This window comes from Antechinus flavipes, chromosome 3, assembly GCF_016432865.1.
Source record: "Antechinus flavipes isolate AdamAnt ecotype Samford, QLD, Australia chromosome 3, AdamAnt_v2, whole genome shotgun sequence".
Taxonomy (NCBI): Eukaryota; Metazoa; Chordata; class Mammalia; order Dasyuromorphia; family Dasyuridae; genus Antechinus; species Antechinus flavipes.
The window spans coordinates 521,036,208-521,042,029 of NC_067400.1; positions in this window are offsets into that span (position 1 = coordinate 521,036,208).

The following is a 5,822-nucleotide window of genomic DNA, read 5'->3' on the forward strand; positions in this document are numbered from 1 at the left end:
ATTAAGCCTCTGAACTGGTTCTGGAGTGACAGAACCCACACATATTTGGAGTACAACACATTCCCAGAAGAAGATACCTTGGAAGAAATTCAGAACAGTTCGGTTTCAATCGGGTAGGAGGACAGTCTGCAGAGCCCAGACCACAGCACAGGGAGACTGAGGCAAGATGCTGGGGCTGGGAGTCAGAGCGTTGTAGATTCCATGTACCTGGGAATCTCCTGTGAGCCTGTTAGGTCACTCAGTCCTGGCTACAAGCAGGTGATTTGGCAGATTTGCCTTTTGTAAAAGACAAATTGTAAATCACTGACCCTGGAGGAACACTGGACCTAGCTGCCATTACCCAGCACTGGAAATCAATCAGCAGAACTGTCCTAAGGCAAATCAAAGCAGCTGTGGCTCCTTTGCATTTGGCAGACCTCAAGCTTTAAAAAATGAATAAAAAAACAAAAAAGAACTCTCACCATAGATAGCTGATGTCTTGACACAGCTGCTCGCATTGCTATCGCGACTGCCCTTCACCTCTGATCCCCCTCTGCTAGCTGGCTTCCTGTCGCAGCTGCCCATATTGCTATCACAATCCTTCTTCACCTCTACTGAGAATAAAGATTGAAGATTTTTCCCTTAACCTGAATTCCTGACTCCGGCTGATTTTAAATACGCAGTCATCATATTTGGTGCCCAAGTGTGGGAACCAAGGACTCTACTTTCACTGAAGAAGTCTCCGGTGACCAGGAACTTAGGTGAGTATAACCTTTTTTGGCTGAAATGAGACAGATGCTAGCTAAAGATTCTCTATCTCCCACCCCAACCCCCCCACCCCCAGCCCCACCTAGGAGTGGTGCTATAGAAAGCCTGCTTAAGCTGATAGAAGATCAAGGGCTACTTATAACTTGGGAACAGCGACAGCTAGACTTCTGGGTACATTAGAACGCACCTCCCCTTGGTTCTTAGAGGAAGAGCAAATCTCTCCAGATAATTGGACATTAATTGGGCAATAGCTCTCTGCATATTACAATGAAAATGGTCCCCATTCAATTTCCATCGAGGCATTCTATTTATACAATATCATATAGTTGGCCTTAAGAAATCAGATAAGCTATAGAAGAAAAGGAAAAGGCTCTAGGAATAGCCAAATGGGGAAGCCTGAGATAAAGAAGGAAGACAAGGAACAGATTAATGATCATATCCCCACAGGGCATGGAGACTTAAGTGAGGTGAATCTGAGGCAGCCTCAGCCCCACCTGAGGAGCAGGTAATTGACTGTCCTTCATCAACTCCACCCTCGGGGATGGAGGGAGGAGGAGTAGTTGGGGGGGAGGGAGGTAAGGGCAGTGACAGCACCAGCACACAGCACACCCCCTCTCTCCCCCCCCCCCCCCAGCATCCAGCCGCTCCTATGACTAGATTGCAAAAGGGACTAATCAAGACCAAAGCGGAAGGGAGAAATGTATCAGAATTTCAACACCACATTTTTCCTGTAATTCAACAGTTTAACTCTTCAGGTCAAGAAAGTAGAAAATATACTCCTTTTGATATAGATATCCTCAAAGACCTGAGAAAAGCTTGCACTCTTTATGGGGCTACATCAGCTTATGTTAAGATGTTATTACAGAATTTGGCTTTTGAAATCTTGACCCCTAATGACTGGAAATCTATAGCAAGGGTATGCCTAGAACCTGGACAAAACTATTTGTGGCTTTCTGAATATAGTGAGCTCTGTAGGATACAAGCCCAACAAAATAGTCAAAGTGGAGTTCATGCTAAAATCACCTGTGACCTACTAACAGGTGTAGATTCCTATGCAGATGTCGCAGTACAGATTAATTATTCCATAGCAGCATATGAACAAATTGCTGCTAATGCTATCAAAGCATGGGCTTCTCTCCACAATAAAGATGACAAGGGTGGGGCCTTCACAAAACTAACACAAGGGCCAAATGAACCCTCTGCTGACTTTGTGGGATGTTTGCAGACAGCTATCACAAGAACAAATGGGGAAAATGCAGTAACAGACATTTTGATAAGGCAACTTGTTAAGGAAAATGCTAATGAGGTTTACAGAAGAATTATACTAGGACTGCACAAGGATACTCCTTTAGAGGAGCTCATAAGACGCTGTGCCACAGTGGGCACAGATGCCTTTTATAGCCAGGCTATGATGCAGACTTCCCAAAATCCCAACATAGGAAGACAGGGTCTCTCCTGGCAACGGACTTCCAGAGAGACTTGTCAATGCTTTCAGTGTGGTAAAGTAGGGCATCTGAAAGCTCAATGTTGGATAGAGACAGAATGGGAAAACAAAGTGGGAGAACAAGACCTAATACCCCATGTCCAAAATGCAACAGAGGCTTCCATTGGGCCTCAGAATGTAGACAGATTCAGGGAAACAGGATGAGGGGCCCAGCCCCAGGGCCTAAGGCCAAAAACACTTGGGGCATGATGGCAGCCAATGGTGCACCCAGAGAGTGCCTAGAAGTCCAGTACCCAGACATGACCAATCAGCCAGAAAGCCATATGATGGGAGAAGGGGATTACACAATCAACCATCCAGGAAGCAACCTGATGGGAAAAAGGAATTACAATTGGGGAGAATAGAGCTGTATGCAGCTGGGACAACTGAGATACCCCCTGGAGAGGTGAAATCTGTTCCTCTCCAGCCTATGGATCCCTTGCCTCCAGGCACAGTAGGCTTGACCATTTCACCTCCTTTTTGTACGGACAAAACAGTATCCACTGTTTTGGGAATGTGGGAAACATGTAGATAATATTCCAGTCACTAATACAGGTAGACAATGTGTGACTTATCACCCCGGAGAAGTAGTAGCATCAGGTTTACTCATGCAGAATCCTAATAAGCAACCTGGTGATAGTCACCCAGATTCTGACTCCAGACCACAAAATCCAGGAATATACTGAACAGCAGCTGTAACAGCAGACTGATCTAAGCTCACAATCAATATAAATGGCCTACCATTAGAAGGATTGGTAGACACAGGTGCAGATCGTACAGTCATTAGAGGTGCCAATTGGCCCAGTCACTGACTAAAGATTAAAGCAGTCACCTACATGTCTGGAGTAGGAGGATCAATAGCAGTTGAAGTTAGTGCTGCCCCTATGAGATGGACTTTTGAAGGCCAAACAGGAGTTTTTACTCCTTTTATAGTTGAAAAAATCCCCATCAATCTGTGGGGAAGAGACGTTTTACAGAAATCAGGATTAAAAATGAGTACTTCGGTTTTTTTAAGCAGGCCTGCTGTTGAAGGCCTGCCAACACTTTCACCTGTTCCTATCTAATGGAAAACTGGTACACCAGTGTGGATAGAAGAGTGGCCCTTAGGTAGCAATAAAATTCAGGCCTTATTAGATATAGCACAGGAGCAGCTTGAACAAGGGCACTTACAATCTTCTCTAAGTCCTTGGAATTCCCCAGTGTTCGTTGTAAAAAAGAAATCTGGAAAATGGAGGATGCTCACAAATTTAAGAAAAGTGAATGAACAGATGGAAACTATGGGAACTCTTCAGCCTGGACTTCCATTTCCTACTCAATTGCCTAGAGAATGGCCTCTTTGGGTCATAGATATTAAGGATCGTTTCTATTCTATCCTTCTGGATAAGGAGGATATGAAAAGATTTGCCTTTTCAGTGCCCAGCGTTAACTTAGCTGAGCCTTATAAAAGATATGAATGGACAGTTTTGCCACAGGGAATGAAACACAGCCCCACTATGTGTCAAATGTATGTTGCTGCTGCTCTTGCTCCAGTAAGAAAAGCATTTCCAAAAGTTATGCTATTACATTATATGGATGATATATTGGGATGTGCACCTGAGGAACAAATGCTAGAAGCATGTCTACAAAAGATCATAGAAACACTAAGATACTACAAATTGCATGTAGCTGAAGAAAAAATTCAAAGGCATGCTCCTTTTCAATATTTAGGATATGAAGTATACCCTAAGGTGCTTACAGTACAAAAACTGTCCTTAAGAACAGAGAAGCTAAACATCTTAAATGATTTTCAGAAATGATAGGAGATATCCATTGGATGTGACCAGTGTTAGGCATGACTACCTATCAGAATGCCATTATATGACATTTTAAGGGGAGATAGTGCTTTAAATTCACCATGCCAGCTTACAAAAGAAGCTCAAGAGGTTTTGAAAAAAGTTGAACTGGCTTTATCCAATGTGGTTAAAGAGTCACTCAAAAATCCTTGGAAATATCAGTTTTTGCTACACAAGAGGCACCCACAGCAGTCCTTCATCAAAGAGACAGTGTGATAGAGTGGGAGAACCTCCCGGCACAACCAGAACAAAGCCTTACTCCTTACCCAGTGCTTGTGGCTAGAATTTTGTTAAAGGCCATTAAGCGAGCAGTACAATTATCTGGGACAAGACCTGATAAGATATACACCTTTTACACCAATACACAAATTAATGTGTGTTGTGAGACCATCCCAGAGTGGCAAATTTTATTAGCCATGCCTCCAAATTTTACACATGGGTCTCCATTAAAGATAACCAGACTTTTACATAATTGGCGATGGATTCTTGAAGAAAAAGTTTCTAAATTTCCTTTTAAAGGACCAGCTATCTTTACAGATGCATCCAAACATAATATTTGTGCTGTCTACTCTCATGACTTAACTATAAAGAGAGTAGTCAGAACTCCTTTTCAGTCCACTCAGCAAAACGAATTATATGCGATCATGCTAGCTCTCAATTATTATCCAGGAGCTATATATAAATATAATATCTGATTCAGCCTATTCAGTAGGTGTGGTACAAAGAATTGCCACAGCCCAAATAAAATTTGCAGCTTCTAATATATATCAGCTCTTTAAGGAACTTCAGGAACAAGTGAGAAAGTATCCAGGAAAGATTTATATCTTGCATGTCCACTCACATAGTGGACTCCCAGGCCCTATTTTTGATGGGAATTCTTTTTTTTTTTTTTTTAATATAAATTTTATTTTATTTAATAATAACTTCGCATTGACAGAATCCATGCCAGGATAATTTCTACACGACATTATCCCTTGCAATCACTTATGTTTCGTTTTTTCCCCTCCCTCCCTCCTTCCCCCCCCCCCCCAGGATGGCAAGCAGTCCTATATATGCTAAACATGTTGCAGTATATCCTAGATACAATACATATTTGCAGAACCGAACAGTTCTCTTGTTGCACAGGGAGAATTGGATTTAGAAGGTAAAAATAACTCGGGAAGAAAATCAAAAATGCAAATAGTTCACATTCATTTCCCAGCATTCCTTCTTTGGGTGTAGCTGTTTCTGTCCATCATTTCTCCAATGAAACTCAGTTAAGTCTCTTTGTCAGAGAAATCCACTTCCATCAGAATACATCCTCATACAATATCGTTGTCGAAGTGTATAATGATCTCCTGGTTCTGCTCATCTCACTTAGCATCAGTCCATGTAGGTCTCTCCAAGCCTCTCTGTATTCATCCTGCTGGTCATTCCTTACAGAGCAATAATATTCCATAACATTCATATACCACAATTTACCCAGCCATTCTCCAATTGATGGGCATCCATTCATTTTCCAGTTTCTAGCCACTACAAACAGGGCTGCTACAAACATTTTGGCACATACAGGTCCCCTTCCCTTTTTTAGTATCTCTTTGGGGTATAGGCCCAATAGAAACACTGCTGGATCAAAGGGTATGCACAGTTTGATAACTTTTTGGGCATAATTCCAGATCGCTCTCCAGAATGGCTGGATTCGTTCACAACTCCACCAACAATGCATCAGTGTCCCCGTTTTCCCGCATCCCCTCCAACATTCATCATTATTTTTTCCTGTC